Genomic DNA, 12,991 nt, shown 5'->3' on the forward strand with positions numbered 1-12,991 from the left:
ACTACACTTTCCTTGGACTCGGACAACTTTATTGATCCCAAGTGGCTTATTGGTTTTAACAGCCTCTCAATTCACATAAAAATAAACACTCCTTCTTTACTGTCAGTGCTCAAGTCAACGACTTACCTCTTTAAAAATGTCTCAGATTGTTTACAGAAAGGTCCGACTCTTTTATTACACTGTTACTTATTATTACTTTATTTAATAGTAACAATTGTTTCATTTTAATTGCTCTGTAATCCTGGAAGAAATATGTATGTTTTTTTTATCTGGGTTAACTTACAATAATTATACTGCAGCTAGCATTTGTTTTCATATAATATGAGTTATATGTAAAACACTTGTCCTCCTCCAGACTAAACCCCTTTCAAACCTGGTCTCAACACACGTCCTCAATAATCCTTATCGCAGGAGAATAGTGCTAATTACGAGTGTTCACGTCTGACGTTAAAATGCATCCTGGATGTATCTTCTGTCACCGCGTGAGATCGCGTCTCTCGCTCTTCCAAAATTGTGTTTTCAACGAGTTTGACGACACCGATGTCTGCAAATGACAGAAAGATAGAGCCGGGAGAAGCTCGGGCGAATCAAAGCTCTACTTACGCTGCTGTAACATGAATACAACATTTGAAGCTATAGAAAAAAATTAGAGCTGCAACTAATTATTTTCATAATCGATTAATCTGTCGATTATTTTCTCGTTTAATCGGTTAATCGTTTGGTCCATAAAATATCAGAAAACCTTAAAAAATGTTGATTGGTGTTAGTCAAACCTGGAAATGATGATGTTCTCAAATGTCTTGTTTTGTCCACAAACCAAAAAGATTAACTTTTAATGATTTCTTTGTTATCCAGAGCAAAGAAATCAAGAAAATATTCACATTGAAGAAGCTTAAACAATCGGAAATCTTGATTTTGGCTGCAAATAAATCCATGTATGAGCACTGATTAGAAGTGAAACTACAGCAGCTCAGAGGAGGTCAGCCGAGGCGGCAGACGGATGTTAATACCAAGTCTGAATGTGAATCATAGAAGGTATACTACACGAGTCTTTTCTTTTGTGGTGGAACATCTTAACAACATGGAATGTTCAGGAATGTAAACCATGCAGCCAGTCGCCATTTTTCACCCTGTTTGCAGTGTGTTCGTGTTGATTTATCCTTTAACATTCCAGACTCTGAGGCCCATCTGTATTGATGTCCTGTCCCGGTTGCAGATACTGTTAGTAAGGTGATACTGACATTGTACATTGACAGCACCGTTGAGCTCTTATCTCTCCGCACCTGAGAATCCCGCTCTCTCCTCCCTCCGTGCAGTCGGACAGAGGGATTCACGGCAGCGGCGTGTGACCTCGGACCTGTTTGGGTCTGTAATGCATTAACATGAATGCAGTGGTCGCCCTCTCTCCGATGATGAATGGCGGGTTTCTCCCCACTATGTAAAAGAGGCGACTGCAAACATGGCACTTTAATCAATCAGGGGAATGTTGTTACACCCTGGAAAGCAGCAGCTTTGTTTATATGCAGCAGACAGCAGCAGCTTTTTTTTCTGCTCCTGTTCCCTGTGTTAAAGAAACATTGGGCTTCATTCAGCGGTTTGACTTATCCCACCGTGTGATCAGCTGCTCTCAGTCGCACAGGTGTAACGTCGGCTTTATCAGCTTCACGCTCTTCACATCTCACTCAGATGATGAAGATATCGAGGTCTTAATTTCACCGGCACCTGGATGCCAAATTCACACTCGCTCGCAAAAAAAAAAGAAAAAAAACCACAGCAGGGCTCACTGACTGTGAGGCTGGAGCTGTGTTGTGCAGCGGTGCCCCCAGTGGAGTCATGGAGGGTTGCAAGCAGGGACTGAAAAGGTTTAGCCTTCTTTGGATTTCTGCAACTCTTTCTTTTGCTCCATCTCCTCTGAGGATTTTTGTCTCCTCTCAAAGCAGCAGCAGAGTCACAGAGAGGCAGACGCTTTCACTTTTTAGCTCCAGGTGAATGCAAACATACGTGGAAATGAATGATAATGATCATTTTAATGAGGGATGAGATATTTAGTATCTGATATTTGTCATAATCACTGCATTGGACATCAGGAAGAGAAACGTGCACATTTATTACACGCTGAAGATGCTCTAGGGCTGCAACTGAGAATTATTTTCATAAGCAATTCCATGTGTTCATGTTAATCTAGTACTAGTTTGGTCTGTAAAATGTCAAAAAATTGTTTATCCGCATTCACCAAACCTGGAAATGCCAAGTTTTGTCCAACAAACCAAAATGATTACATTTTTAATGATTTTCATGAATTTAAGAAGCTGAAAAATCAGAAAGCTTGTTTTAATTATTGGAAGAACACTCAAACTGGTGAATTGATGACCAAAATGAGTCATGTTGTGGAGGGTGTATTTCAGGATTACCGTCTATCACGGAGGCTGTGGTATCAACATTGGACACAGAAAAGTGTTATCGAGCAATCCCCAGTTTTTTTGATGACATAAACATAAAAACTAAATAAAACTGGCAGGTTATATAATCTTTTGTGTGCACAGCAGGGCTGATCCAAACATGCTAACAATGCTCTGTGTCATTGCACCTGTAGTCTGCTGCTGTCTCTCTCTCTGCACACAGCATCTTCACATGTTTTAATGAATCCCCTACCGATCTCCCAGAAGCCTCCTGTACCTGTGTTGCTCTCGTCTCCGTCTTCCCTGTCGCTCCCCTCTCGTTCTCCCCGCGTGTGGCCCGCTGAGTCGTAGCGATTCTTGCGGCCTTGGTGTACCCCCAGCTGTTTTGGCAGATAAGCCTCCGCCCGCCCACCCGCTTCTCCCCGCTGCTCATCAGCCAAACAGGACTGGCGCTGTCACCAGCCTTCGCTTGTCAGCGAGAGGTTGCCACCTCTGACGCGCCATCCCACAGAAACACAGAACGCATCCAAAATCTCCGTGGAGCAAAACAAGCGAAATCTCCAAAGAAAACAGTCCAGTGGTAAAATTGCTTCCTGTATTAATCTGATGGAGACAGTGGAGGTTGTTTTTTTTTTTTTTTAAATGTATTCATTAATTAACCTTGATAGAGGACGGTCTCTCTGGAGATAACGGAATTGCTTTTTCAAGAGTCCTGGCTGCACTGACAGCTCAGGTTACAAAACAAATGTCCTGTATAAGATTAGAGATATGGTTTGGAAAACAAATGATGGCATTTCTTGGCGCCTTTGCGTGAATTGCGATGTAAAATGATCACTTTTCTTTTATATCAAAATATAGGAAGGAAGCATTAAGACTTAGTTTAAATGGGCTGTGGGAATTCTGCAGTCCCACTCGTTATGCACTTCAATTTATTCCTGCTTAAATCGAAAATTGACAACTGTTTTGTTTAAACTTGTCATTACGACGTTAAAACTGATTAGCATTAGGATGACGATGGCGGGGGGGAAGAAGCACCCCACCCATTCCCATCGGTCCACTGTAACTCCTGTTTGTGCCGCTTTCCTCTTGCAACGAGGACAACGTTTCTGCAGAGAAAGGGAACTTGATTTTGAAGAAGTGAATTCATTCAAAACAACATGTTTTTTTGGGTGTGGAATCGGACACTGCGGCCAGTTTCCTCGCAGTCTGACCATTAAATCCCATGTTGAACACAGACTGTGTGTAGGCATATGCCTCGCAGGCACTTGTGTGCACGCAGGCCTTTAGTGCTGTGATTCCCTGTAATTGATTTGCTACTGCACTAATGATGGTTATAACATCAAGTTGTCTTCTTTGATGATACAATCGTGGTAGCTGTCAGGAATACACTCCCTCCCCCAGGCGCTCGCCGCACATCCTGACAAATATATATATATATATATATATATATATATATATATATATATATATATATATACACCACTAGGACCACAGTAGCTCCTTTTACTCCCCACATCTTCTCTAGCTCCTCTCCAGCCTGTTCCTTCGTCGTGATGTTGCTGTCACTTGGGATTACCACCTCCATCACCGCTGCCCTCTTCTGCTGATGTCCGGTTGATCAGCCACCGCCAAATTTGTCTGTCTGGATCTGGAAGTCCCACAGGATCCCAGCTCTGTCAGTCTCAGCCACCTCTGTAGGCGTCTTCCATCTTGACCCCGCGCTCTCCAGCCTATACTCGGCTCAGATGTTCCGGTACACGATTCCAGCCAGTTAATTGTGGCTTTTCCATGTATGACCAGCACCTGTGATGTGATGTGATGTGCTGCAGTGTTTCAGGGGCACCTTTACACAACCTACACCTGGGGTCCTGCCTAATATCGTAGACCCCTAGCCTCTATTGATCTGGTGCTTAGAGCCTTCTCCAGCCATTGGTTGTCTTTTATTTATATATATATATATATATATAAAGGTCGATCAGCAGTGGCTCAGGTTTTGTGTGGTGAATTGAAAAGGAAATTATTTTGTGGTGGATGTGACTAAGGGCTGAGTGAGTGTGTGTGTGTGTGTGTGTGTGTGTGTGTGTGTGTGTGTTTGCTTGCTTGCATGTGAGTGTGTGTGTGTGTGTGTGTTGAGGCTTTCCGCTCAGCGTTCCTCTTGGCATTGACTCTTCCAGCTGACCTGTCAGTGTTAGTCAGCCTACAGGACTGTGAAATCACCCACCACGGGGCTCACCTGAGGCCCCCGCCACCTCTGTCAGCTGTTCCCCGCTCCACACTATTGCTCCTTAACTATGTTTTATTCCCTTTTTTCCATCTCTATCCCCCACCAACCCCCCCCCCCCCCCCCCCGCTTTATATTCAGTTGCCACACCTCATTCACTCACTGTTTTCTTTCCCTCTCTCATGTTGGCAAAATCACTTACTTTCTCCCCTCTCTCTCGGGAGACTGAATGTTTCCTGTTTGCAAGGCTTCAATAAGAATCACTTAATGTAGTGAGAGAGAAGAGACGGACCCTGGTTTTTCATACACCACTGAAAATGTTCCAGGAATAGGAACAGCCGATTTCAACATTCCCACTCGCTCCCCGTGGGTTTTGCCTGAGTTTGATGCTCCACTATTATGTACAAAAATGAGAATGCCAAGGTTTTGTTTCGCCTTATTCACTCCTTATTCCTTTATCCTCTCATTATGCAGCACTACCTGCAGGTAAGATACTGTTTTTCTTTCTGGCAAGCACATCTATACCACTCTGGCCCACCACGCCGGAGCACTGTACTTTTCTTTTGATGTTAAAGAGATGGATAGCGGTCAGAGATTGATCGTCATAGCGTGGACATCAGTCAAGCTGACAAATGGCAGCCCTAATCTTGGAAAGCCATTAGCAGGCCGAGGCGGGAGCGAAGCCGGGGGCCGCACCGTAATGTTTTCCATGAGCCACCCTTTCAAAGCACGAGGCTGTGCCAGCAAACAACATGGCAGAGGGTGTTCACACCACCTCATGTCCTCTCTGGCCTTTGCTGCTCTCTTAGAGCCAAGCCCTGTCAGTAACGAACAAACCCTCCAAAGAAACACGAATGGGTCACGCCATCTTTTCATTTAGCCCGTCATGACTCATTCAACTGGCAAATCCTTTGTGCGGAGTTTAAAAATAAGTGCTTTGAGTGACACGCTGTATTTACCGCCCCAGTGTTTACATTTTCTGATGTCATGATTCAGACGGGAACTTGGACAGAAGTGAAGCAAATGCTGCTCGTGTGCACATGTGTGCTGCAGAGTCAGAGTTGTGCGATATTGAACATTTTCCCATTTACACCGTCGTGCTCTCATTTTGAACAGTCCTCTTGGAATAATATTACAGTACCAGGTAAGAGTTCAAGCTTTTCTGCCTTTGATGGAGCTTCAAAGGTGGAAAAACAAGTGTGCCACTTTTGTTTTTGCAGCTGTTTTGCAAAGGAAATACATTTTTTTTTTTGTTCAAACAGAAATAAAGTCTGTTTGGGGAAAGAGAGGGTAGAAGGAAATTGAAACATTAGCTTGTCTAAATACTGTGTCAGAAGTCGTACTGTAAAAATAACACTAAATCTACCGGGGGGAAGTCGTGGGAAGCATGTCTGATTTTGCAGTTTGTCTTCAAACAAAGGTTTTCAGTTCAAATATTCAGTTTATAAACCTGACTGTTCATTAAATGTGCTGTTAACAATGCAACTGACCTAAAGAACATTGGATGTTATGGTTTTTGAACACTAAATTCAGGTTTTTTAATGCCACAGAAAGATGGGAGTCGTGGAGAGACGCAAATTGATTGATTGGAGTGAGTTGGTAAACAAACGCTTGTGTGATGTTTGTGTTGAGCGTAGTTTTCGTCATCAGGGCTGGAAGTGCGTGAGTGTCTGTTGTGCAGAGTCACACTCTTGTGTCAGACACTGAGGTTGGGGGAGAATGCCACTCTACAGGAAATGTCCCGATGTAAATGCAGATGCACGGCGAGGAATGTGGCCCGACTCTTCCTCTAAGCAGAGAGAGGAGCTTTAAACTGAAACCACAAAGAAAACAGCAAACACACGCGACGACACCTCTGGAATAAATGTACTTTTGAGCTTTTATCTGTGACATGATGTGAGGTTTAACGCCACCGAGGGGCACTGAGTGAGTATTCATCATTTGGTTTTTCCGTTGTAGTACTTAGTCTGTATGAGTATTTGAGCACTTTAACCTTGAATGCTATTTGACTTTGTAGGCTTTTAAATCTCGGCGTAGATAATCGTAAAAATGGTCTTGAATACAGAGTGAAAACTGCCCCTAAAAACCAGTAAAAGTAGTGGTTTTTCAACCACCTGGCTACTCTTTCCTTTGTCAAGAGTGACATGTGACATGTGTAGTAAGAGCAAATACAACAGGAAGAATGGTAAGATAATAAACAACAAGCTACGTCTGACAAACATTCAGTTGTTACTCGAGTATATAATTTAAAAATGTATGTCAAATAACATTTTTTTGGTCAGCAACCACCAATGATCAGTGTTTTTGTAAATGTCCCCACTGCGTGACAAATAGAGGACTATCTTATATTAACAACTTGGACTTTTCTCATGTAAATCCTTTACTTTGAAGTGGCTAATTAGCGCTAAACTACTTTTTCTTCAACTCTAAAGCAGTTGTTAAATCGTCTATAGTTCGTTAGTTGAGGTCATCACAAAAACAACTGTTACATCAACAACATGTAGATCATCAGGGCTCACAGCTGGTGCTATATTTATGTATGTATTAGCATTAGTATCTGTTTTTTCACTTACTTACTTACTTACTTACTTACTTACTGCGTAGAAGCTCAGCTTCAAGCTTTTCTTTTTTCTTTTCTCTCTAAAAGCCGTGTGGGTGGAAAGCAATGTCAAACAAGGTAAACACCGTCTCCTGCCTCTGTTTTTTATTGCCTCTCTTTTTTTCCACTGAGCTTAGCATGCTAATTACTTAGCTAGCTATGCAGGTATCTCAGCTACTGTAGTATTCTGTCGTCTCTCAATCTGACATGAGCTCTTGAAGAACTGCTAACAGCTGTTCATGCTAATGCTCACTATTTAGTCGTGACAAAAAACTTAAAAAAAACATTACTTTAAAGTATTTTGCTGACCTTGAAAAAAGAAAAAAACCTTGAAAAAGAAAATAAAAGACTGACAGAATAAAACAGAGGTTATAATGGTGAAGTAAACTAAAAAAGCCAGTGAAGCAGCTAATTGTTAGCACTGAAAACATATATCACGGATTGTAATATTAGCTTATTCTTAGCGCTTCTTGCTTTAAATGCCTTGAGTGTGTTTGGCGAGGCCAAGTACAGGTCTGCTCGATGCTGTGGACATAAAGGACGGTTATTACCAGCCTCTTGTGTTCCCATTTTTATGTGAAACTTGACCTCTGCCTTTTACAATTTGTGGTGAAATGTGTATTACTCACACGCAGTACAAAAAATTGCTCTCAGTCAAACACATATCAAACTACTTGTGGCTGCTCTGTGCGCCTGCGGTTGCCTGTCGGAGTGACGATTTTGAGATGAAATTTCATTCACTGTATCTGGATTCTGTGTTTGTTGAAGAGCTATGCACACGGGGAGGGGGGGGGAGATGGGGGAAGTGAGAGCTTAAGTGTGGCTGTCGCGTTGACAAGGCAACGGGAGCTCATTATCTCGTCGTCTATGCTGGTCCACGGCGCGCCGTTCACGGGTGCCAGAGGAGACTTTGGAGCAGATTGATGGGGTTGCACCCCGCGTTTACGCGCAGGAGACGATCGAGGATTGGCGCGTCCACAAAACGACATGTCAGCTCTGTAATCCTGGATTACCGCTCTGTCTTGGTCTTCTTTCGCCGTGCATCTGCATGCCGTCAGGTTTCCGCATCAGACAAGATAACAAACCCCTGATAGAAGGTAGACTGATGGAGGATGTGCGCAAGAGGAGTCCAGGGCTATGTCATGCCAGCACAGGTGAAACTCAGGCCGTGGAGGTAGGACGTAGGAACGCGAGAGGTTTCGCTCCAGGTCACGCAGCCAGCATCGTTACCCTGAGGAGATTGCACCTTAAATATCTGATTGTGATGGATTGAGCGATGACATCCGACGTTCTGAAAGATGCCGCTGTTATCGTCTAGTGGTGACTAAGAATGTGTGCATCAGTGGAATCCTGATAACAAAACCAGCGTGACTTTAAAGTCTTCCTCCTGCATGTTGTTGACTTTTAAAGTGCGAGATAAGACAGTCTTTTTTTACTGTGTAGGCTCCAAATGTTTTTCTCAGAGAGACGCGTCGGTGCGTGACACACGTTTCATCAGGACGTTTTCTTTATGGCAAAAATTTTTTTTATCGCTGATACAATCGCGATTTAATTTGTTATGTATATTTTGACATCAGTCTTCAGTCTGCAAGGATAAGACATCATGATGTAAGTTGACGCGTGACACGTTCTGAATTGACCTGAAATAATAGAAAAGTCTGATTGCCGCCTTTTGCGATTTGCTAATTACATAACATCAAATTGCCTCTTCGAGAATCCTGCTGTCTTCTGTTCAACTTCTGTCGGAATGTTTGTGCCCAACAGCTGTCTCAGTTATTTGGCACTAATTACAGTCATGTAAACATTCTTATATTTACACTGCAGCAGTCAAACTGTGCGTAAATTATGCGTCTGATCACGTGACTTTAATTAGTTTTCCCTGTTTCTTTCTTCTTTTTTTTAGTTGACTTGAAAACAGACGGTGTGTGGAACAGAAATTTCACAATTGTACATTTCTCAGTGTCCAGACATATTTACACCAGCAGCTGTGTGGGTGAGGACGGTCAGCAGAGGACAGATTGTCTTGGACTGCTGCCACTGGTCAGATTACAGCCACATGAGCAGGGAGAGGAAAAAAAACCCTCTAATGAACATCCCTGTCGCGTGGTTTTGTTCAGTCCCAGTCCACGCGGCCGTGTTTTCAACAACTCCTTTTCCCCGAGTTTGTGAGGTGTTTACATTTCTGTCTCTTGGCAGCGAGGCTTTCTTTGCTGCTGGTGTTAACTGTGGGATTCATGTTGTGTTTGCAAGGACTCAGTGGGAGAAAGGGATTTAGTGTTTTTCCCTGTTTTGCATGATGTTTGGAGGGTCAGTACACGAGAATGTGGGAGAATTGCATAAGTTTTGTGTAATATCAGCTTTTTTTTATCCTCACTGAACCGGTGGTTTGGACAACGGGTCTCAAAAAGCTTGTACACAGCGTGCAAGCTTGATGCACATGCTTCTTCTTCTCTGTTTTTGCTGAATTTCTGTGGCAGCGTTCCAGCTCCACACGCAGACCTGGCATCTGTACTACAGCGTTGGGACACTTTGTGTTTTTTTTCTTGTGAACGTATATGTAGATAATTCCTGAAAACATCATATGGGGAAACTTCTGTTTCCGTGAGGATAAGGCCTCAGAGTTGCAGTATTTTCCCCTGTTTTGCATGATTTTGGTTGGGATTGCTCTTCCAGCCTGCAGAGCCTTCAGTCGTATTAGTTTGCTCAGAGACAAACTAATTGACATCCTCGAGATCCATCAAGAACACTTGCTCCTCATTTGTGTTTATCAGAAGCAAATGTCAAATCCTTTGTGGACGGGCTTGGGGGGAAACCTTGCAGGAGATAATGAGCAGGGTTCTTTAGTCCGAGCTGAGTAATGGTACACTGAAAATAGCGTTGTGATTACAGAAACCATAATTAAGTCCGTTAGGGACAAACCATGTAAAGATTGTCCTTGTTACTTATGAGACTAATTGAGCAAATATACATGGCATTTAGTCACATTCTGTATGAAGACTTTCTGAAAGGTCCCTAAGCAGCACGGTAAATATTTATTTCCTTCTTTACCTCAGAATATCTGCTGACCTCTCTTCTGTTGTATTCCCTTGCAATGAATGTGGATGATTTCTGTATCTGACGTTAGAATGGCTTCCCAATGATAATTTTTTTCAGCATTTTGCTCAAAGGCCTCTTCACAGTTGCGTTTAAAAAAAAAAAAAAAAAAAAGGTTTTGGACTTCACCAGGTGTTAAATGGGGCTGAGAGCACCTGAAGGTCCCATTAGATTTATTACTCTCGCTCAATGTCGGCTACGATTGGTTTCAACTCCCCTGGTGACCCCCCCGAAGAATGAATAGCATAGATAATGGATGGCTTTGCCACATGTGGAGCCGATTCAATGCATTTAGCATACAAAGAAGTCTCGATTTGCACAAATGTGCACAGTGATGAGGTCGTGATTTACACATTAAATAATTATTTGCCGAGGGTTGTTAGGCCCGCGACCCTGAAACCTCGCCTCGCTTTTAAAACCAAAATCACAGCTTACTTTAGACACGGGCAGCCCATGGCCAAGAGAAAAAGGAATTGGACTTGCAACTGTAGGGTAGCTGGTACCAATCTCAGACTGGGGTGCCCCTGAGCGAGGAACCCAATCCCCCGTTGCTTCCCTGGTGCAGATGAATGCTGCACCCGGCTTGTGTGTGGTGTATAAAAACGATGGGTTAAATGCAGAGGTCAACGTGCAAAAATATCTCATTCTAATTGTTAACACTGTTTTTAATCAACCTTTATTTTCATAATATTTTGTTGTTTTACTCATTATATGACTAATTTGTTATTTTTTAAAATTGGTTTATTCCTTTTGTGAGAAAATAATCACCAGATTTGTGTTTGTATTTCTTAGGTTAGACTTTTTGTCGTTTGAATTGTTGTTTTTAATCCGTAAAACAGTCGTTTTTCCACGACTATGTTTAAACAGTACAGTACATACAGAGGCTATAATAATGTGCAATATAGAGTATCGTATGCCCTTTTTCTCAGCACATAGACAGCCTAGACAATCTGACTTTAAAAAAACAACAATAATAATAATAATTTTCACCAACTCTATAAACACTCCTGAGCAGAAAGTAATCAAAATGTTTGAAATCAAATTGAATTTTTGAAACTTGGAAATGCTTCACAGTTCAAAATTCACTTTTAATCAAAAATAGATGAAAAAAGGGTCTTTTTTTTGTGACTTCTGATGAATTGTTGCTACTTTAGATCACTGCTAAAAATGAGGAGTTGTGTATTATTCCCACGTCAACACAATGGTTATAAGTAATTTCCATAACTGGACTAATGATAGATGGGAGATATTGTTAATATTTCACGTGTGTGATGCAGAAAGGATGTCTGGCTCACCAGCATATTCCTCAGCAGATTTATGGTGAAGTGACATTAGGGGTCATTCCCGGACTTTAAAATGTCGACCAAAAAGTTGAATCCTATCTGCGATAACGAGTCAAGGCGACGTCGATGTCTTTAAGAGCCATTTAAATCATATTTTTTTTTACAGTTTTTGCAGTGATATTGAGAATCAAAATGATTTGGTCTGGAAAATCGTGACATTAAATCCTCCTATCGTGTCGCTGCCTAATCTCCTCTTTGTATTCACACGGGGCCTTCGACTGTTTTCTTTGTTAGCTCTCCTGACGTTTGTTGACATTTTCCATTCCTGATATCAAAGTGACTTGTAGGATGGATGCAGAAAAACAACAATATATCAACAAAGCGGGACACACACACGCACACACACACACAAGCGCAGACAAAAATGTGTTTTGCAAGATTCACAAAGACAAATCAGACACGCAAAGACATTCCTACATCCAAATATATGCATCACCCACAGCAGGAGAGAGAGAAGATTGCTGTAATTGTGTGGAGGGAGGGCGACAAGATTTACAACAATGTCTGTCTTTGTCTCTCACTCATTCACACACACACACACACACACACATTCTTTATATAATCGCTCTGAGAAATGTGTTTAGGTCTTCAGAGTAAAATATTTGTATCCTTATATTTGCATAAATATGAGATGAGGTGTTTACAGCAAGGCGGCGGAGAGAAAAGGGAGCCTTTCAGTGTAATGTGCTCTTTAATAAAGACGCAGGTTGGCAGATTGGGAGTGTCAGTGCATGTGGCATAAAGCTTCTTCTTCTGGTGATTTATGAGCGCACTGCTCGGCTATTACATTACGGGCCCCGGTCCTATTCAGCGAGGGTGATAAGAGCAGCCCACCTCTGTGGAAACATTGCAGGTACAAGCGTTTTGTTTTAGTGGAAATCTCGCTGCTTTCTTCTTTTTTTTTTTGGGATAAAAGAATTAGGTATGTGGAGAATCTAATCATGTTGTCAGTGCTGCAGCTGTAGCTCATCTATTAGGTCTGCGTGGGTGGCCCGTCGTCCTTCGGAGTTTGCAGACTGCGTTAAAGGAAAGGTAGAAATGTTTGCATCTTTATTGACTTGCAGATTGTAAACATGGCTTTTATTGTGTAACCAATAGTATGCATCAGAAGCAACCCGAATGAAAAACAAGTTTTTATTTCTCGCTCCTCCGGAGGACTGCCTCAATTTATCCGAGAACATTTTTTCTTACTGGCAACCTGACAAGAATATTCTGGGGCACTTTAGTGACACACTGCTGTGGAGGTAAAAGTGGGAGTCTCGGTGGTTTCTTTCCACTTTGTGTGGGTTTCGGAACTGGTTTTGGTGTTTGAACACAAAGAGGGAGAGAGGGAGGT

The 12,991-nt window shown here is 42.3% G+C and overlaps 1 protein-coding gene across 3 annotated transcripts in view; it reads left to right on the forward strand.

Moving 5' to 3' along the window:
* The window catches only part of sema6e (sema domain, transmembrane domain (TM), and cytoplasmic domain, (semaphorin) 6E), a 171,836-nt gene that overhangs the window by 48,972 nt on the left and 109,873 nt on the right, over positions 1-12,991 (forward strand). Inside the window, exon 1 of one of the 3 annotated variants that reach the window (XM_058647098.1) lies at positions 6,427-6,546. The exons of the other annotated variants lie outside the window; for them this stretch is intronic. The gene's annotated coding sequence lies outside the window, so the exon portion shown is untranslated. Of the gene's footprint in view, positions 1-6,426; positions 6,547-12,991 lie in introns of those variants that run through there. 3 annotated transcript variants of the gene reach the window in all.

Source organism: Solea solea, chromosome 13 (assembly GCF_958295425.1).
Source record: "Solea solea chromosome 13, fSolSol10.1, whole genome shotgun sequence".
Lineage (NCBI taxonomy): Eukaryota > Metazoa > Chordata > Actinopteri > Pleuronectiformes > Soleidae > Solea > Solea solea.